We start from the raw sequence: 23033 nt of genomic DNA on the forward strand, positions 1-23033 counted from the left end.
TAATCTGACTTCCCAACTAGTCAATAAGTTTCTTGAGGGCACACAGCATGTCTTCTTTTTGTCTGGGGGCATATATTAGATATTTAAACACTTTTCAAGAAATTGTTGCCTTGATTTTCTCAGTTAAAAAAAAATTAAGAGCCTACTACTCTAGGGACTTTTATGTTTGATTGACTGCCACAAAATGGACTGGGCAGATTTTAACGATGTCAAGTCATTGATAAAGGTTTACAAGGGTCTGGGTTAACCTTTTTCATTCCTTTAAAAGGGCAGATTACCTCACAGGCCACAGTGCAAATGTCAATGGCTCACAACAGGGAATTGGGTCCAGCTGGTACATGGCTTAATCATTAGCTCTGGAGAGTGCTAATGAAATATTGATCCCAATATAACACTCTTTGGGAGAGTAAGTTAATATCTGCCCCTAATAAATGTAGATATATTAGGATTATTGGGCTGTGAAATCTGCAGAGATGGAAGTTCATGGCTCTCTTCGACCTCATGAAAACTACTGATTCAATGTTGTTTGATGGGTTTCACCACTAAAGCACAGTTTGCCGTGGGTGATAATTTCAACTACACCAATAAGTTAAAAAAAAAAAGACGTGGGATGTATGTGATACCACTGGTTCTGGATCAGATCATTATCTGATTCAGACTCTCTGTAAGTAGAGGGCTTACAAATTCAGTGGACTAAATGGTATTTTAAGAGAGCATGTCATCTGATCTGCAGATAGAAAGCCAGTAATTGTTCTTAGGCAAAGGATCAAAGATGAGAGAAGAGAAAACATTCTAATAATATTCCATTTTATAATTGTGTCCCTTCCTGAGAACCGGCTTTTTTTCTGACCTAGGAAGAACATGCCCTGAATAATAACCTTCACCCTCTTTGGCTTGTCTTAGCTTGAGTCTTTTTCTTTAATTTGATTCTAATAGAGTCCTGCCCAATACAAATATTGGAATAAGAAATAAAGCAAAGTAAAAGTAGAGTGGACTGAGTTGAGATGGTACGGTTAACGGTGCAGATTCACTCATTACTGAGTGAAAGACTTTCAAGCCGTGACATTGATGGTGATGTAGTCAGTTAGGGTACTACCTGGCAGCTACTGAGATTCCGGCCACAGGGACACAGTTGGTGAGATTTTGGAGGACTAGAATCAAAACAGCAGGAACACAGACTCTGTTGATTACTCTTGGATGACTTCAGTGAAGTACAAAAAGAGAGAAGTCAGCTCTGAATTTCCACTAGAGGCAAGTGAGCTCTAGAATTTCCACTAGAGGCAAGTGAGCTCTGGAATTTCCACTAGAGGCAAATGCAGAAAGTCTGGATTGCTTGACTTTATTTGTGGCAAATGCCAGAAAGAATGCATCTGACTAGGTATTTATATTGTTTGATTTCTTCTCTTTCTCTAGATAACACTGATATGCTTTTCAAGAAATGGTAGAACACTGGCAAATAGTATGGAAATATTTGGGAGGAGGAAGAAATATTAGGAAACCAAATCTACCAGCTCTCTCCTGAGTAGCTCCTGCTGCACCTTCCTTTCCCCGTCTCCACTTGCCATTGCAAAGTATATCCTATACTAGATGTGGAATGTAACAAGGGAGAAAATTCCTGAGAAGATAATATACCATTTGATAATCCCACCCCAGCTCTTTATTCTCTCAATCAATCCCAAATCTAATGCAACTAAGCACAGAAAAATGAGAATGGGTAACAACTGCAAATCAATTGAAACCAAGTAGTATTGCACTAAATCACAGACCATTGACCTGGCCTAGTAATCAGGGTTCAGGAATTATTCTGTTCAGCAGAGAACTCTGGAGCTTGTTTTCAGCAAATAGAGTCTCCAAAATATAAAACTGATAAGCAGTCAAATAATTTTAATGGAAGGTTTATCACTAGAAAGTTGTAAGCCTAGAAAACAGCCACCAAAATAAACTTAAAACCAGTAGGACAGGGAGTCTCAACCCCTCATACAGGATAGTTTGATCTAAACACTAAGGATTCTAGTAAAATTAGAACATGGACTGCTAAGTAAATGCCATCCTCCACCAGGGCAGTTTTGCCAATCTCTCTTTCAAGAACAGTCATTTGAGCAGAAAAAGTTTGGAGAGCTGAAGAAGGAATTAATTCCCATGATAACTAAATGAGACAAAGTAATGACATCTTTGAGCATCATAGCTGGTTCTGTTATTTATCTTTCTATGAGTGTCCAACAGAGTACAAGGTATCTAGATGTATTGTTGTCCCTTTCTTTCTCTTCATCTTTTTTACTAAATAGGTGGCCTATGAGTGCACGTACACATACGTGTGTATTATTCTTTCTCTATTCCTGTATTTTTGGTATTGGGAGAGATAACATTTATTAATTAATGCCCTCAATTCCAAGATAGGGTGAAATTACCACAGTCCAAATCCTACTTCCATGGTAAATTGTATTCCAGTAATATACCTGGAATGCAAAAGGTGATAGATAAACGGTTTGGCTATATGATGTCTAGAGAAATCGAAGTATGCATTAGAGAAGAGTGTGTGACTCTTCAAACTTTTCACCAAGCTACAGTAACAGCAGAGAGGAGTGTATAAGAGGTTGGGAACTATAGTTAGAAAGATTCTGCTGCAGTTATGATAATTAGGGAGTACTGTGCTTTATGTGAAAAAAATAGGTAAATTTTTCATGCAATTCCATTACTGACCATTAGATTAAGTTGATCCTAGGAAGATAAGCCATTTATCTGTGGCATGCCCCTAGCATATTATTGAATGTCCTGGTTTGAGAAGCATGACTGTAGTGGTTAAGTGGCCAGATTCTTGGTTCAAACAGCTTGAGAAGCTTCCACTTAGGAAACGAACAGTCTTGAGCAAGTTTCTTACCACTCAGTTTCATCATCTCTAAATTTCAGATAATACCTCCTCCACAGTATTGTTAAGAGAATGAAATGAGGTGTTACATGCAAAGCACATAACTCAGTGCTTAGAACATAACTAACATGATCAGTAAATATTATCAGTGTCATTCATAGTTATTGGCTCCTCTGGGGTATGATCTCCAATATGTAGGCATGCGTTTCCATCAAAGACCACTTTCAGATGATACACCTTTGAACACAAATAACCTCAAGGTTGTTCTAGGCACTTCCCAAAATGTTTGATCCATTGACTATATTCATTGCAACCTGATCCTGTTGTGTCTTTTATATGAATATTGATCATTTGGGGTTATAATTTTAAATAGTTGGTATTTTGAAGCCATGTGGTAAGACCACCTACCTGTTAGTAGGGAATAAAGTTTCCTCTGAAGAAAATGGATTTTCCCAATGTAAATCACCCGAAAAAGTGGTACCTGAAAATGCAGACAAAAATGCAGAAAATGAGACTTTGATAGACAAGGGGAAACTCTAGCATCTCAGTTTTGGGTCTTTAGTTTTGGATTTGAAAGGTTAAAGTAGGCTTGAAGACATTCTTTGGTGATAGAGCCAGTTGACTCTCTTAAATGGATACTGGGCATGAATAGGCACAATGGCCTTCCATAAGATCTCCCTCAGCATATTGCATTTTACTACTAGATCTAGCTCTCCTCCATAAATTTTCAGTTAAATTTTCAACCGTGCCTAGATGTGGAAGATTAAAAGGGTCCATGACTGGATTGCATGGAAAGCTATGACACCGAGTCCATTTAGTAGGGGCAAAGGTAATCAGCAGGGGATACTTAGGGGAAGGGAAAACTCCTCATGAAGCAATATTCCTTCGGTGGCATCTGCTGGTTTGATGATATTAATAGTCAGCATGTTTTCTTATAAACTTACTTATACTCTTACCTTCACAGAGTTATTTGGTCAACCTTAAGGCTATCTTGTTGGAATATGTGTTTGCAACAGCTACTCAGCTCAATTTATGTAGGTAAAAACTTTCTTAACTCAGAAGCTCTTAAGATATGGTCCATGTGACTCAGAGTCTTAAAGTGGGAAAAACATAATTAGCACTTTTCAGCTTCAAAGAAGATTATAAACACTGGCTAATTAAACTTCCCAACACCTTCTTTGTACAGATGTAGTTATTTCCCCTTTCTGGACAGGTTAAGATATCTATTCAAGGGAGAAGAATACAGCTGCTTCTCTCCTGCAGAGCAGCAGTGAAATCTTTCTCCACTCAGTGGGAGTCTACGCTCAAAGTTAAGTTTAATCAAACATTTAATCAGTATCATTTTACTGAAACGCAATGTGCCTTACTTTGTGTTCTTTGGTTACAGAAATAAAAAGTGTCAGTGCCTCCTATCCTTCGAGAGTTTTACATGAAGTTGAACAGACAGGACACTAAAACATTATACTAAAAATAATGCAAATGAGAATATAATTAGGTATGAAATGTCCCTTTCCAGACTGCCTTTTGCTCTCCATTCTGTGCACATAAAGATCTTTCTGGAATACAAATCTAATCCTATCACTCTTCTCCTCACAGTCCTTCCATGATTTTGTATGACTTGAAGGATAAATTCCAAACACTTGGGGTGATATTTACTACTTCCAGAGCTTGGTCAGTACCTACCTGCTTGGTTTATTTAAATCCTTCCATGTCCACATGTGCCCAGCAAATCCCAGTCTCAGAAACTCGCTTGCTAATCTACACCTGAGCTTTTGTTTTTAGTCTCCATGCCTATATTATCACGCCCTATTTATGCAGAATGTTTTACTCATTCCTTTCTCTCATGAATTCCTCCTCCTCTTTGAAAAATCAGCTCAAAGGTCATATATTCCTGACAGCTCTCCTGACCCTGCTTTTCCTCCATCCTTGCTTCCTTTGAGTCTCCATAATACTTCATATATAACAAAACAAAATAAGATAATATGGTTATTATATTTTCACATTCTGCTATGATTATTTGTCTCTCTCCAATTATAATATGAAGAAAGCCATAAAGAGCAGAGATTGGGTTTTATTTATTTTTATATTCCCAGAGTTTGGCAGAATCCCTGGCAAATTATAGTCATTATTGAATGACTGAATGGCCATCCCAACTCATGTCCTGGCACGCTATCCTTCTTACACTACACTCTGCTTTCAGTGAGTGTTCATCTCTAAGCCTTTGTATACTTTGTTCTTTTAGTCTGGGATACTCTTCACTTTTCCTGTATGTTTCCTGCCTAATATCTACTTATATCTTAGAATTAGCTTCTCAGCTCAAGTGGTGTGTTACTCTAAACAACATTCTCTGATTAGATTGGGAGCAGTTCTTATATGCTTTCATAACAGTGCACATCCATATCATAAATTTTTTACCTAGTGATTTTTCGTTGCTCAAAACTTAGCTAATTACTGATAATTTACATTTGGTGAAAAAAACCTAATGAACTGAATGAATAACAGAATCACATGGGCTTAAATAATCTGAGAAAGTTCCACAGGATAGATGTATATTAAATTAGTATCCGTGTGATGGAAAGAATGTGGAATGCAGAGAGGAAACAGATAATTCCATCTGGAAGGCACAATGTCAGCAGGGACCTATATGATAGTGTAGTTGCTGCAGGAGTCCATGAGAAACCAGCCTTATCTTTGGAAGGTGATTCGTGCTATAGAGTTGTCCGAGAAAATATGTACACTTAGAGAGAGCCATGGTAGATATACTCTATTAATTACCTTAGGTGAATTCTTTAATCTCCACACATAAACAAAATGAAGGTTTATTTTTCACTCATATCACGGTCCAATGGGAATCAGCAGTGGGGGAAGGAGTCTTTGTTCTGCTCAAACATTCAAGATCCCACGTCCTTACATCTAGTGGCTTCGATATATGCTAGGGCTATATTATCTTCTTGATCAAGTCCACACTTGACCTTCTGCATTTGGTTGCAGATAAGTTAAGAGAGAAAGCATGGAGGAAGGTAAAGGATATCCTAACGGCCAGGCCAGGAGGAAATGTCCAGCACCTCCTTTCACATTCCACTGCCGTAACTCATCACGTGGAGACACCTAACACTAACAGAGGCTGGGAAACATAGTACACCTGTGTTGCTAGGAGAAAAAAGAATTGGAAATTAAGGAACTTTTAGGACTGTGACTGCCATGCACATAAGATAATTTTATGTATGAGGGAATAGGAAACAATTGTTATATTCCAATGGGAGAATTATAATTTAAAAAGAGTACTCAAGGAAAACTAACCTAGTGACAAAGATTTGGAGAAAGGATTAAAGGATGAAGGAAACTAGAATCAGGGAAATTATATAAAGTTTGTGCAAGTTTAATAAAAAAACTACATTAACACCAACAAGAATGAGTTTATAGTAAACAGAAGAAGGTGCCAATTTGTGTGCAGCGGTTCTGCATTTGATGAATCACTCTTGTCCTGTGTCTTAGTCTTCAAAATTTGACCTAAATATCCAATTTATAACTGGAGCCCCAGAAATCTCATATAGTATTACATTATGGCAATATCTGACATTTTGGGGGGGTTGGTACTTCAAAATAATTTACACACACACAAATATTCATATTATGTATGAATACACCCATGTGTGTAAATACATATTATATGGAAACACACAGATACAAATTATGTATTTCTATATTACATAGAGATTTACTTTAAAAAACGATCCCATGGTATTAGTTGTGCAAATGTTGTATGCGCCTGTACCACAAATGAGAACTAAATGTTTCATTTCACTAAGTCCTTGCAACTGGTGAATGGTTGGGTCTGGATGAGAACTTGGATCCCCTGATGCCAGCGCAGTGCCTGCCCCAACCACTGATCTGCTGGATTATACGTGGAACTACTTTAGCAGGGGTGTGAGCAGTTCTCAGTTCTAGAGTACTTAGTTCTAATTATTTAGCATGCTTAACTTGAACATATTTTACTGTGTTTTTAAAAAACACTCATAGGGAAATACAATACCCTGGTGGTCACATGGCATAAGGTGGTCGGGTTTGGTTTTGGGAATCCCATTTATAGTTTGCTATGCAAGTTTTAAAATGTGTTTGCTCTATAATGTACAGGGCTAGAACTGTGATTTTACTGAAGTGGGGATGGCATAGTGAATCAAAACAGACATAACTGATAGTTATGGAGACCTGGGTTTATACTCTGGTTTTCTCTTTGAGGAGCTTTGTGACATTGGGGAAAGCAGAAAGGCTTTCTGGATCTCAGTTTCCTCATCTGTAAAATGTCTATACCTGATAGGATATACCTGATGGGATAAGCAAATGGTCAAAGGACACAATATCAATAAAGTCTTCCTTGAAGCAGCGCCAAGCATAGAATATAATACATTAAAATGTTAGAATTATTATTAAAGATAGTTGTGTGAACTCGTGAAGATTAAGAAAATTGTTTTTGATACTGCATTTCCTTATTCATGTGGAACTCAGATGTGGCAGAACCTCTACTTTTTGCTCTGCAGGATATGTTCCTAGTCATCCTGTTACAAAAATTTTCTAAGTATGGTTCCCAGACAGGCAACAGCAGAAGCTGGGAACTGGTTAGAAATGCACATTCTCAGGCTCCTAGTGAATTAGAAACTCTGGACACAGGGCCCAAGATCTGTGATTGGGACAAGTCTTCCAGGAGATCCTGAGACCTTCTAAATTTTGCAAACCGCCACTCTATTGGAAGGGAGAGCTGTGAAGATAGTTCTTATGTTTTTAATAGGTACTAACAACATGGAAACCCTAAAAGAAGGGTCTGTAAACCTTGAGCGCTATCTTGGCCACAACCACTTATGGACTGGAAGCTTTCAGATGACCTGAATCTAGTCCTGTACAGACCCCAAATACAGTGAATGATAGTGGAGGTTCTTGGTGCTTTTAAAATGGTAGGTCATGTAGATGTCAGGGGATTGAGGATTGAAGAATCATACCTTTGTCTTACACTTTTCATTAAACCACATGAGGAAGGGTAGGAAGGGAAGCCTGGAAGTTTCAAATGTTAGAAGGAAAATAGCCCATGTGGATGTTCCTGAAATCTCTGTCTTTTGTCTATTCCCTTATTTGTTTTGATCTCAGCCCTTTTAAAAACTTCATGTTTTACTCCCTTGAAAGAAGCTCTTGATCCCTTGTCAAGTTCTGCAATGATTTTGGAAACATCTTTTGGACTATTAGTGGGCTCTGTGAATGAACAGAAGGAGATGAACACTCAAATATGATTTTGGTCCCTTCACCAGCCATGGCTGCAGCCACTTTGGAAGCTAGTTTTCCTAGATCAAGAAAACCTCACCTGAGTGAATGTTGATTTTCTCCCACCAGAAGCATAAAATAATCCTATGCATAAAGCACATATCTCCTATTAGCATGATTTAGATCCTACTTCTTGAGGAATATTAAACCTGGCATCCTTGTGCTATGGAGCATTTTGACTCTTATCAGGGCAGACTGCATTTCAAAGGTCATCAAATTAGCTGAATGAACCTGAACTATTTGAGCCACCTGGAATAACATGAGCTAATTCCAAATATATTGTCCTTGACCCCCAAATCTCTCCTGAGATAGAAAAAGGTGTGAGAGGTGGGTCTCATGATTAGCTGTATTGGACTGATTCGGGGGCATGGCCAATCACCTACTCATTATGGCAACAGTCATTAAGTCTCTGAGGGAGATAAATGCCTAGAAGTAGAGGCAAGGGAAATCCTAACTAGCTGGGTTCTTTGACCTCAAACATCTAGGTGGTCTCTTGGGAACTAGTCTAGACTACATTAAGCCACAAAACTCTTGCCTAATTTGTCTCTCTTAAGGATCAGTGCTTCTTCCACTTTTTATAAATTAGATATACTGACTGCAGAGGAGTGGGGAGTGTCTTGTAAAATACATTTTCCTGGACAACAAGCTCCGAGAAACCAATTTGGAAGATGTAGGATTGGTTTTGAGAATATGCAATTTAACCAATGCCCCAGGGTTCTCTGAGGTAGACAGTGGTTTAGACCATAGCCCTCTAAGACTTTAGCACTACATTGGTACAGAAAGAAAGACAACAAAAAAGAACACATTAAGGGGAGAAAATAATGGGAATGATCACTTGCCCCAATGCCAGAGCAAAACATCTAATCAGTCTACTTTCGGGCAGGAGGAAACCCCATCAGCTTTACCACTCCAGCGGCAAGTTCTCACTCTTCTCCCATCTGGGGTCCTTGAGGCAACAAATCTTTGAGGGAAGGAGTCTGAAGCTCCATCTCGTGGCCAGAGAAAGCCTCTTTTACTATTATGTTTATTTTGACAAAATGCAACTATTAAAACACAGAAAAGTATTTAATAAGTCTTTTTGCTATCATAGCCAATATATATGAAAACTCTTTTAGAAATTATTACAAACAACAAAAAAGAGATGTCAAAGTTGCCAAAGTCCTCCCTTCCACTGACATCTCTAACACATGTTGGTGTTAGAATATATTCACAGGAATTCCTTTTCCTATGCTCTTATCTTATTTCTTCTTTTGAGAAGATTTTTGTTTCCTAAGGTTACATGCATTTGATTTCAAAAATTACTAATTCCATTTAATTAAAATAAAATGGGATTTCTCTACTCCAATCCAAAGAGATCACACTAGATTAAGTAGGACTGAAGCCCTGACCTTTGATTTGGTGCCTTTTTCCCCTTCTTTTTTCAATAATCATGATTTGGTGACTTTTTTTGTTATTGTTGTAATGCTCATGGAGGACATGGCAATACCACGCTATGGGAGTTGTTTATCCATATTAGAGGTAATGGGCAAAATATTGAAGGATTTTCCGTGATATAAGACTTGTATTTAATAGTTCACTGCAACAAGATAATAACTTGTCTATTTAGTTTATATTTATTTTTTATGTTGATAATAATATTCAGGTAATTCACCATAAATGTTTGCTAATATCTTGCTTATGAGCTTAGAAGAGCCTCATAGAGGTCATCTGTTCAAACATCCTCATGCAAGGTTAAACCACTGTTTGTCTCTTAGAGAACTAAATACAAAAATTCACATATATCCCATTTTACATGAAATTGCTCAGGATTCAGAGACCTGCCAGAAAATAGATTTTAATTCTTTCCTAGCAACAAACGCCATTATAAAATAATCCTCATTTTTCCAACCATGTCCATATAGACAGAAATACAAAACCAGCTGATCTCATCACCACACATTTGACCTGGATGCAGTAAAAACATTCCTATCTTACTCTTGGATTCTCAGTGTAAAACCTTCCTAGGTTGAAGAAAATAGATACACATTTTTCTCTCTCTCTTCACTCATGCTGCAAGCTGGCCCATTTTATTAGCATGGTTAAAGTTTATCTCCCGGCTTAAGGAAAAAAAAAAAAAAACCCTCAAAGTTTTTCAAATACATGCAGATGTTCTATTTTTTTTTCCCCCAAAATAAGTCCATCTCTTTCCAATAGATCCCTGATAGGTCCTGCATTTTCACCCTTAAATCAATTTAGCCTTAAGCTCAATTTTCCTCAGTTGAATGCTCATCTTGATAAACTCCTTAGGGCTGGGTCCCTAGAGATTTTGTTAAATCTAATTTTATTAAAACTTAGGATATGAAAACCTTGTTTGCATAATTATCTATATTAAATATTTCTACCTGTTTCTTTAGAGACTTCACTGGTGATCTCCCTGTTTTTTTTTTTTTTTTCTCAGACTTCACCATCATTTTTAGGAATTCAGACTTGCTTTCAAACCAGGAAAGTCTATAAAAAGAAAATGTGGTATACTTTTTCAACTGAAATTAACCAAAACTGTACATGCAATGCACTGTGTTGGACACAAAACTAGGGTTATTATTTTTGTCATCTTGGGTAAGAAAATCAGCATCTTGTGTCTCTTTTTCTATGAAGCTGGACTAATGATACCTGTCTTATTATATCACATATAATCACAATGTTTTATTTGAAAATGCTCTAAAAGTTTCAAAATATTACATATATATTTTATTTTCCTTATGCTAAGAAATCATGTCTGTTCACCAACAGGCATTTACTTCAAAGTTATCATGTGCCTATGCTATACTGAGTACTTTTAGATAATCTTAGTCTTTGCCAACAATGAGTAAGCTGATCTGTGTCTCAGTCCCTGCACCTAACCTATCTGAAATAGGAGATCCAGAAAGTGAACTCTCAAAAGAAATATGAGCCACCATCTCATCAATATCATCTCAGAATCAAACGACTCTTCACAGTGTGGGTATTTGCACTGTTTTGGAAAAACAAGCACCTCTCTGACCTGATGTGGGTTTTGGAATTTCATGGAGGAAGGGCAGGAGAGGATAATTCCCCATCCTGGTGGCAACTGGCCCTGTAAATGAATGAACAATTTCGTGTTTTAAAATTTCATCTAAGGGAGAAATCCACATGATCAGGTCTGAGGAACAGAGCATAAAGACTTTCGAGTCTTCAGATACTGTCAGATAAATTGTCCTTCATGTAGGAGAAACTGAAATGGAAGCACATAGGGGCAGTAGCATTTTCCTTTCTACAAACTTGAAAATGTTGTCCCTTGATGTACATTGCAAGTATATTATAAAGTAATCAGAGCAGAAATATTCAAATCACCAAAGCCAGCAACAATGGATCATAGAGCGATTGAAAATGATAATATATCCAAAGAAATAATGCTTAGAGTCGAACTGGGTAGCCAGAAATGAAAACACAATAATAGGAGAATGAAAAAAAGTGATAATGAACAGTGTGGAGGAGAACCTACTATTCTAGTCTCCAGATAGGTGCTGCCTTTTGTACGTGGATATAAAAGAACCTGATGTAATTGACTATGTAAATGATGTGCCATCTATCTTTTCCCGGTCTCACCAGGCTGTGATTACAAATATAATACTAATAGTATCTGTTTTTCTATGGTTCCCCACCATACCCACCAAGTAAGAATCTTGAATTCCTGAAAAGTACCCCTCCAGCTGCTTTTATGAGCCTACCATAGTACTCACAAACTACCTCTATACCATCACTCAGTTATTCGGTATCTTCAGGACCACACCATGACTGCTGCCAGTGTTTCCCTGTACCATGTGGCTGCCAGAGGGATCACTGTGATTTCCACTATGCTCTAACATGACCACTGGGTGCCAACTTTCAGCTTTGAGCTCTATAGATAATGCTGAGTGAAATACATTCCACTGGTCACTGCCACAACTCTGGACACAACTGTCTTTGCCAAGCACAGCATTTTCTTCCAAGGAGCCACTGCCAATGTCCTAGATCCCAGTGGGTTATTAGAACAATCCTGCTGTGTTACAGTCACAATTTACAGTATGTACTTATGTTTAAGATAATTGTTTAATGAAATATGTATGTATCTTCCTCCAGAGTGCATGGTTAATCACCCTTTACAAATGCTTTCAACGTCTTTATGAAGGTTCAAATGATATAACCCTACTAGGTTCCGTTATTATTCAGAATGTTTTCTTAAGCTTTATTTAAGTCTAGATAAGTTCACTTTGAATTCAAGCACTACTTTATTACAAAGATACAGTTTAATACTGTAGAAGCAGCACAAAATTTGGAGCCAGTTTGCTGTGGGTTCAAATTCTGGTTGTTGCACTAATTATTTGTAGAACCTTGAACAAGTCACTTGACTTCTTTCAGCCTATTTTTTTTCTTTAATCTTTAACACTAGAATAATACGTACCTTAAAAGGTCACTGTGAGCATTTATCAAGATAAATCTATTTAGGAATTATTACAGTGCTTGGTTAATGTGAAAAACTATAAACTAATAACTGTTATTATCATTACTACTATTATTACTAGCTGCATTTCCCTGCAGCGTTCTACCAACATGTTTCTATGTCAAAGCAGAACTCTTCTGGGACCTTCTGATTATGAAGGCAAGGGAGAGGACAAACAAATTTACACTGATGTATTAGTTACCTAATGGAGTGCTCTATGGGACAGGAAATAAAAAAAGGTTGTAGAGAAAACCCTTTTGGTCCCTAGAATGAATATTAGTGCAAAATCTGGAGTTTTGACCTATCTGGCAAGATTAGCCTTAATAACTTTACTGAGTGGTCCGACAGAAGATTTACCTGTGTGGGTTTGGCGTCAGAAATCCTATTATCCCTCCCCCACCACAACACACCAGCCAGCATGGAAATGGGCCATTTTATTATAAACTAATTACTATTCACTTTTTATCAGCTAACGAATCGATTTGCACAGTACTTTTTAAAATTCAGGAACTGCTATATGAATTTGTTGAAACAAAGAGAGTCATTACCAAGTCCTATTATCCATCCTGCTGGCTCTCTCCTGGGTTTTAATTATTCCAGCCACGAGTAGATATTGGATAGGAAGGCAGGTCACTGAGGTCCTGCCAGTTTGAGTCATGTGTGCTTGGTCTTCTTAAACCTCTGTCAGCCACATGGCCTTCCTTTCCGCCAAAACCCAGCAGTGATGGAGATAATAACAAGCAGCTCTGTCTCCTCCTCCTCCTCATCCTCAATTAACCACCACTGAGCTCCCACTAATGCAAACTGTAGAAACTGAGAGTCCCTGGGGTTTGGATAAATTCTAAAGATCTAGAATAAGGGAGTGAAGGAGCCAGGTAAAGGAGACGTTTTAAAAATGACACCTCCAAATGAGTGAAGTGATTCTGCAGGGCTGCTCACAGCCTGCTCTAGACCCAGTCACAGTGGTCTTTTGACTGCCTAGGAAAGGATTTTGAAGCTTTGGTGATGTCTGGTGTCTCAGAAGCCAACGCTGGTAAGAATAGCTGACAAGAGTGAGGAATTAGGTAAACTGGACCATATAATACCTCTTAGTAGCATTAGCATTGTTTATCTTCTAATATACTATAATACATTTACTATGCTCATTTTCTCAACCTTATTGAGGTATAATTGACAAATAAAAACTGTAATATATATGAAATATACAATGTGGTCATTTGATACGCCTACATGTTGTGAAAGGATTCCCACCATTGACTTAATTAACACATCCATCACTTCCCTACGTATTTTTACTTTTTTTTTTTTTTTTTTTTTTTGGTGAGAGCACTTGGGTTTTATTCTCTTACCTTCTTAGCAAAGATAAGTCTCTTCAACAAATGGTGCTGGGTAAACTGGACAGCTACATGTAAAAGAATGAAACCAGGCCACTTTTTTATACCATACACAAAAATAACTCAAAATGGATTAAAGATATAAATGTGAGACCTGAAACCATAAAACTCCTAGAAGAAACCATAGGCAGTAACTTCTTTCACATCAGCCATGCAAACATTTTTCTAGATATGTCTTCTTAGGCAAGGGAAATAAAAAAAAATTAAACAATTGAGACTACACGAAAATAAAAGCTTTTGCACAGTGGCAAACCATCAACAAAACAAAAAAGCAACAAAAAGAATGGGAGAAGATACTTGCAAATGATATATCTAATAAGGGGTTAATATCCAAAATACATAAAGAACCTATACAACTCAACACCAAAGAAACAAATAATCCAATTAAAAGTTGGGCAGAAACATTTTTCTAAAGAAGACTTCCAGATGGCCATCAGATACATGAAAAGATGGTCAACATCACTAATCACCAGGGAAATGCAAATCAAAACCACAGTGAGATATCACCTTAAAACCTGTTAGAATGGCTAAAATCAAAACACAAGAAATAACAGGTGTTGACAAGGATGTGGAGAAAAAGGAAGCCTCATGCACTATTGCTGGAAATACATATTGATGCGGCCATTGCAGAAAACAGCATGGAGTCTCCTCAAAAAAATTAAAAAGAGAACCATAAGATCCAGTTATTCCACTACTGAGTATTTATCCAAAGAAAATAAAAACACTAATTTCAAAAGATATATGAGCCCCTATGTTTTTTGTAGCATTATTTACCATAGCCAAGACTTGGAAGCAACCCAACTGTCTGTCAACAGATGAATGGTACACACACACACACACACACACACACACACACACACACACAATGGACTATTACTTAACCATAAAAAGAATGGGATCTTGCCATTTGCAACGACACGGGTGGACCTAGAGGGTATAATGCTAAGTGAAGTAAGTCAGTCAAGGAAAGACAAATACCATATGATTTTACTCATATGTGGAATTTAAGGAACAAAGCAAACGAAAAAACAAAGTAAGAAAGAGACTAACAAAAAATCAGACTCAAATACAGAGAACAAAATGGTGGTTGCCAGAGAAAGGCAGGTGGGGGGGATGGGTGAAATGGATAAAGGGGATTAAGAGTACACTTATCTAGATGAGCACTGAGTAATGTATAGAATTGTTGAATCATATATTGTACACCTGAAACTAATATAACACTATATTAATTATACTTTAAAACGCTACTAAAGATTTAAAAATACACAGCAGTGTATTATCAACTATAGTTACCATGGTATACATTAGAACTTCAAAACTTATTCGTTATAACTGAAAGTTTGTACCCTTTTACCAGCCTCTCTCTATTGGTCTCACCCCCTCAGCCCTGGGCAACCACCATCCTACTGTTTCTATGAGTTAGATTTTTATTTCTGGATTCCACATTTAAGTGTTACCATGCATTATTTATCTTTCTCTGTCTGGCTTATTTCACTTAGCATACCCAGGTTCACCCATGCTGTGGCAAATGGCAGGATTTCCTTTTGTAAGCCTGGATAATAACCATTGTTTATATATACACCACATTTTTAATCCATTTATCTGTCAGTGAACACATAGGCTGTTTCCATTCCTTGGCTATTGTGAATAATGCTGCAATGAACATTGGGGTGCAGAAAGTGATTTCATTTCCTTTGTGTATATATATATTTCCAAGTGGGATTGCTGGATCATATAGTAGTTCTATTTTTAATTTCCTGAGGAAGTGCCATACTGTTTTCCTTAGTGACTATACCAGTTTATATTCCAACCAACAGTGTACAGAAGTTTCCTTTTCTCCACATCCTTGCCATTATTTGTTATCTTTTGCCTTTTTGATAATAAGCATCCTAGCAAGTGTGAGGTGATATCCCATTGTGATTTAAATTTGCATTTCCCTGATAGTGATGTTGAACAGCACCATTTCATGTACCTGTTACCCATTCTTATGTCTTCTTTGGAAAATGTCTATTGAGGTCCTTTGCCATTTTTTTTAATTAGGTTATGTTTTTTGGCTATTAAATTGTAGGATTTTCTTGTATATTTTGGATATTAACCACCTATCAGATATGCAGTCTGCAAATATTTTCTCCCATTCCATAAATTGTGTTTTCTTGATGATTTTTTCTGCGAAGCTTTTTAATTTAATGTAGCTCCACTTATTTCTTTTGGATTTTGGCCTTGTCTTTTGGTGTCAAATACAAAAAACCATTGCCAAGACCAATGTCAAGGAGTTTCTTCTCTATGTTTCTTCTAGCAGTTTTATGGTTTTAGGTCTTAACATTCAAGTTATTAATCCATTTTGAGTTTATCTTTGTGTATAAAATAGGGGCCCAGTCCTTTTGCATGTGGATATCTGGTTTTCCCAGCATTTATTAAAGAGACCATCCTTTTCCAAATGCATATTTTGGGCTCCTTTGTCAAAAATTAATTGAACATATATGCATGGGTTTATTTCTGGATGCTTTATTCTATTCCATTGAACTATGTGTCTGTTTTTATTCCAATACCATACTGTTCCAATGGCTAATGATTTGTAATACAGTTTGAAATCAGGAAGCATGATATCTCTAGCTTTGTTCTTCTTTCTCAGAATTGCTTTGGTTATTTGGGCTCTAATAGTTACTCAACGCATTTAATTCAAATTGCATTTATTATTACTTCCTAATAGCCTCTAACCCAAAAGAAGTTCATTCTTACACTCACTTTTAAGCTTACATTTAAATTAGAGTCAATCTGATTCCCTGTCCTAGCCCTTGAGGTCTCGGTTCTAAGACTATATGTGTGTGTGTACATATGCACTCACAAACACAACACCACAGTTCGCAAATGAAAGATACCTTTTATCCTTCATGTTGTTCATTATTTAAATGGTTTAGAATTAGAGTGATAACACTTACTGGTTTCCATTCTGTTTCCCGTATCAGTTTATTTATTTATTTTTACATTAAAATATTCAAGGATAACTGTTTTTTTCAAGAAAGAACTATAACAAACATTTTGTATTTTAAGAACTTTCAAAGAAACTAAAAATTTTGGAAATTTATTTCACTAAATAAAATGATAAAAGTGCAGTGAATTTTTTAAAGCTTAATTTAGCAGATTTCTCATTTACATAAAATTATACCAAATAATTATAACTATTACGACAAAGGGAGGCCTTTGGTTCACGGGGATTGATGTGACTAGAAATGCCCAGAAAATATGTGCTGTGCTTGTGTTCGTGCCTTTTGTCACGAATATTTTAATTCTGAATAAGTGCTATTAGCTGTCGGTGTCTTTACTACGGCTGAATCTCACCGTGTAAATCTTCATGAAGAGGTATGTGTGGGTAGACGCTTTTCCATATTTTGTGAGTACAGTATCCCAGTACATGTGAGAGAGGCGTGGCTTACATTGACTATGACAAGTCTAACAACCTTGAGTGTCTCAGATGCCATCTCCCTAATTTAATATCTTACCCAATTTGTGAATGAAATGTAATACAGTGCCTTTGAAGTTTTGAATTAATGGAAGAAGAACGGGAAGCTGTGTGGAAGAAAATTTTCAGGTAATGGCTAGGCATATAAAGTTGTCTGGTGGTGACAGGGGCTCCCATTCACCAGGAAAGAGGTACAAATATTCTAGGCTACATTTATCTTATGTCCCAGTCTCTGTGGTATTACACCATATTACTACTCCTTTTTATTCTTAAACTAGTCTTGTGGTACAAATTATAAATTCAACCTCATTTTCCTTTCCCAGATGTGCGATGGATCAGACAAAATTCAATTTCTCTCTGAGGGTTGTACTAATGTTTCTAGATATGGTGATCTGCTTGGCTTGTTTGTTTTATTTTTGGAATAATCCAGTGAAAGATCTGTTTATAATGTCTACATGAAATACAACTGGAGAATAAAACAAGAGAGTACACATTATAATGCTGTAAGGTAAATTCTTGAAACCTGTGGATATCCTAAAATATTTTATTTTTCTGGAGTACAGAGCCTTCCTTTTCATTAGGCTATAATTTCAATGAGAATATGAACTGTGATTGTTTCATTCTACATTACATATTCAATGTCTAAAAAACTATCTTGTGTATAGTAAGAGGTAAAACACTGTCTTAAATAAATGAGTTTATTTATTTATAATGTATACACTCTTTGTTTATTCATTCAGTTATTTATTTATAATGTATTAGTTCTTTCTATAATTACACTTGGGACTGACCAGTTATCTCATTCAAAAAAGAGATTGTTTGGTATAGGTAGGGGTGGTCTAAGAAGCTTTTATAAAAGAAGTTAAGATATCAAATAGATATTGCAATATCCATTAAACACACTCTCAGTATCAAGAATTCTGTGAATTGGGGCGCCTGGGTGGCAAGGGGCGCCTGGGTGGCACAGCGGTTAAGCGTCTGCCTTCGGCTCAGGGCGTGATCCGGGTGTTATGGGATCTAGCCCCACATCAGGCTCCTCTGCTATGAGCCTGCTTCTTCCTCTCCCACCCCCTGCTTGTGTTCCCTCTCTCGCTGGCTGTCTCTATCTCTGTCAAATAAATAAATAAAATCTTAAAAAAAAAAAAAAGAATTCTGTGAATGATTTCCAGCTTACCACTGAATGTAGTGATTAAGATTTTAGCATAATACTCATGTCTACTCCAAGGATCAAACACATGAGCAAGACCCATTTCCTTGGCTTCACTGCTGTTGGAGAACCATCACTTTGACATCTTAGCCTTGTGTCTCTTACTGCACTTTAGTAGACTACAGGCAGAGTTGCTGGATATGGTGCTTAGCGTATAAATATGAGATCACAGATGTACCAAAAAAAAAAAAAAAAAAGAAGAAGAAGAAGAGGAATGTCTGTCATACTGAGTTCCTCAGGAGGTAGAGGTTGAAGCAAAAACTAATGAACTAATGTGTTATTTCTTAATTAGTGGGGAAAATTCCAAAGAAACAAGAGGAAAAAGGAAAATGAGGAAAGGAAAGAGGAAGAGAAAACATGCAGTGCCTGAGAGGGCTGATCTCTGATTTTTATCAAACAAAACTGATTGTTCCACTTTGTAGGTGACCTTCCACTGCCCAACAAACTGTTACATAGTTTGAGGTTGATAGTTCCCTAGGTTGGAGGGAGAATTGACTCTCAGATACTATTTTCTATTGGTCAAAGTCTCATCCACAGGAGGCAGGGCATGCATAACACGCGTCAGAGTTAATTAAGCCTGTGTAGAGGCTGAGTGGGACTATATCATTTCAGTCCCCAGCAAAGTCCTTGGGAGGCACAGTCTCATCATGATCATAATCATAATCATAATCATGACCATGGATTGAGGGTTTGGTGAAGTCAGTCCAAGCTTACAATACTGGTTGCTGCCACTATGAGGGGGAGAAACAACTGGTTCAGGACTCTGGAGACAGGTGAAGCTAAGAGGCTCTGAGGTGGTGCCTAAGTGACTACTGAAAAAACTGATACACTGAAGGCCTCTAGGTCAGATTTACCCAAAGAAGTATCCAAAATACATAATCTTGGAGGACCCAGGTGGTAGAAATAACTCCACAAAGGTAGCAAGACCATGATAAAAAGGATTAGGAAAGTGTGAATCAGAGGGCAGACAAAAAAAGAAAATTAAACTGTGAGGCATATTGAGATATCTAATGCAGGACTGTGATAATAAGTATTATAATAATGCTTAGCAACTTCTTAATTACTGCCTTAATCTAGCATCTACTAATGTGTCTATATACTATTTAAACAGGCCTGACACTTAGAAAATATGGAAGGGATGAAGATTTTCCTGAACGGAAATAGGAAGAAAGGAAGAAAGGAAAAAGTGAGGAAAGACACAAAGGAGGGAAGAATTTCAAAGTCAAGGAAAACTGAAGTCAAGCAGGTCCTCATTCTTGTGGTGAAAATAATACTATTAACACTTTTAACATTTAAAGAAGAAAAGGTAGATAGGCATTTTAAGAAATAAAATGAGTATGTTGTGCATCTACAAGAATGGAAGAAGATGTGGATACTGGGGGACATACATTGAAATCCACATAAATTCTCCATATGCTCCTATAGAGCATTATTAAAAAAGGAAGTATCAGCTTAATTTCTGGAAAGTGTACTTCTTTATATGTATTTAAAACATCATCGGTATATTTCTTTTTAAGGTTTATATTATATTACATTTTTAAGAGTACCTACATAATTTATTCTAAAGAGCTCTAACATTTCTTTTCAAGGAACAATTTTCAAATTCATGAATTTGGGTCATTAAAAACTTACAAATATTGTTTGTCAGGTTTTATTTATTCCCCTTAAGAGATTTTGAGCTTATTGACCAAAGGTAAAATTCTGCCAACTGATACCATTTAATTATCTATTTGCTCAACAAATATTTATTGAGCCCTGTGTTAGGCACTGTGCTAGGTGGTAGAAAAGCAGTGGATAACAAGGTATACATGTTTCCCAACCCTAATGGAACCTACATTCCAGTGGGGGGGGGGGGGTTGAACAAATGCAAATAAAACAAAATAAACTTTTAAAGTATAAATTTAGTAAGTACAATATAAGAAACAAGTAAGGGGCTGATAGGTCTTCAAGGAAAGCCTTTCTGAAGACCTAACATTTAAGATGGATATTAAGAATGATTAAGAGTACCTATTTGAAGAGTGAGGGAATAAATGTTTCAGCAGAAAAGGTACCTTTTCCCTGAGAAAGAAAGAACTTTGAGTGTACAAAGTACTGAAAGAAGTTCAGCATGGTGTGGCCTAGAGGAAACAAGGAAGAGGAGCTCATGATGAGGTTGAAAAAAAAGGCAGAGGCCATGATAAGAAATCTGGATTTTATTCTAAGTGAAATGGGAAACCACTTAAGTGTTTTGAGCAGTTTAGTGGTTTGATTATAATTTAAGAGGATCACTCTGGCTACTGAGTAGGAAGTGGATTAAATGAGGCCAAGAATGAATGCATGGAGACCAATTAGAAGGTTGTTGGCATTAGTCAACGTAAGTGATGGTGGCAGTTTAGCCTGGGACACCCTAGATTAGGAGATGAATAAATTTTTCAAGTAATAATCAAATGATAGGAAGACATGTGTACCATAAAAATTGTTCATCTGTAGTATAATGGGAGACTAGAGAACATGGAGATTATATTCAATTTATAGAGAAAGATAGATACCACAGAAGATAATTTAGGAAGGCATGCTATTTGAGCTTCATCTTGTGGAACTGAGGAATGGGAAGAACAGTCAAGTAGAAGGAACAGTATATGGCAAGTTACAGAAGAAGGAAAGGGTACAACACCTGAAGGACAATCAAGCACTTCCACTGAAGTAGAAGGTGGGCAGAAAGGGGTCTGATGGGAGATGGGCTCTTGGAATAAGGGGGGACAAGAGTGGAGGGGACGTCAGTGCTGGGTGGGAGTGGTGGAGTGTTGAACAGAGTGGCATACTGACCAGGAAAAGAGGGAGTGCCAGGTAAAGCAAATCCCATGGAGGATAAGAGCATCTGTGAGGGGACTTAGTGTGGAGTGTGGTGGCTCTGAGGCAGGAAAGCAGAGGATCTGTCCCAGGAACTACGAGAAGGAACACAGGGTGAGGAGAAGATTTGCAAAAGAAAACCATAGCCTCAGTTCCTGTCACTGTTTTTTCAGTCATATTTAATTGTTTTCTTATTCTTGTGTGTTTTTAAATACATGGTTGTGGGACAGAAACTTCTTTTCAGACTCCATAGGTTCAAAGTACCAGTTAATGTAAGTTGGAGAATATCATGTTTCCATTGATCTTATACTTCAGCCACGTATTTTGCTGCACCAGAATAACCTTAACATATACAGCTGCTAGATTAGCACCAGTCATAGGAAGTTATTTGTAACTTTTACTACTAAATTCCTGTATATAATTCATATACCTGGCTCTGGTGCACTTCTTCACTTACATACTTATCCTATGTTTTGTCAATATCTCATTGTCAAAGCTGTTTCTACAATCCCAATCATATTGATATGAATATGATTTAAGGAAATAAAAAAGTATTTTATAGTCCTTTTTAAACCTATTTGATGCCTGTATCTATATCCACATTTAGCCAAAGATCTATAAAAATTATGTATTAAAAAGTCATTATTAATTAAAGATTTACTATGTGCCAGTTTCTGTATGAAGCACATTATTTAGATTATGTCTAATTCTTACACAAACTATATAATGGAAATATTTTTAAGCCTACTCTACTGCTAAAGAAATTCATGAAAATGAAGCTGCCAAGGACCCACTCAAGTGATAGAGCCTGTATTTGCCCCAAGGTTCGTCTGATTCTGATGTCTATGCCTTTCCACCAAAATGCCTTAAATGACCTAAAGCAGTGGTTCTTAAACCACTTTAAAAATGTAGTATAATGAGGGTCAACATTGCCATTATTGTTATTATATGTTATTCTACCATGTGAGACACAATGATGCCAGAAAGAAATATTGATGTGGGTAGAAGGAATTGTTCCTCCTCCAAATGCTTGAATTCTCTTGTCTTTTCAAAGTTTTGTCTCTTCCTTCACATGCATGCGCACGCACACACACGTGCACTCACACACACACACACACACAAGTGGCACTATTTTACCTTCTTGCAAGGATTTTCATATCTATTTCTTCAATCGTGCTGTAAGATAAGTCTGTGTTGAGGCCTGTGAACAAAAGCCAGCCTCACTCAAATATGAATGAAGATAAATAAATATGAGTTAGAAAAGGAGGGAGTGTTTTAATTACCTTTTCAGACATTTGTGGATCTTTTTTATACTATACCAAAACTCAACGAGTTGTCCTTTCTTAAATGTTAGCTGCAGTAGGGAATATGAAAGCATACCAATGAGCTTTGCATACTTCCACTAAATTATTTTATATGTCTTGTTTTTTGAATAACTCTTTGGCTTGTGCCTAATTTTATAAAATTGTGCCTTAGTCATTTGGAAAATA

This window comes from Ursus arctos, unplaced genomic scaffold (genome assembly GCF_023065955.2).
Source record: "Ursus arctos isolate Adak ecotype North America unplaced genomic scaffold, UrsArc2.0 scaffold_17, whole genome shotgun sequence".
NCBI lineage: Eukaryota > Metazoa > Chordata > Mammalia > Carnivora > Ursidae > Ursus > Ursus arctos.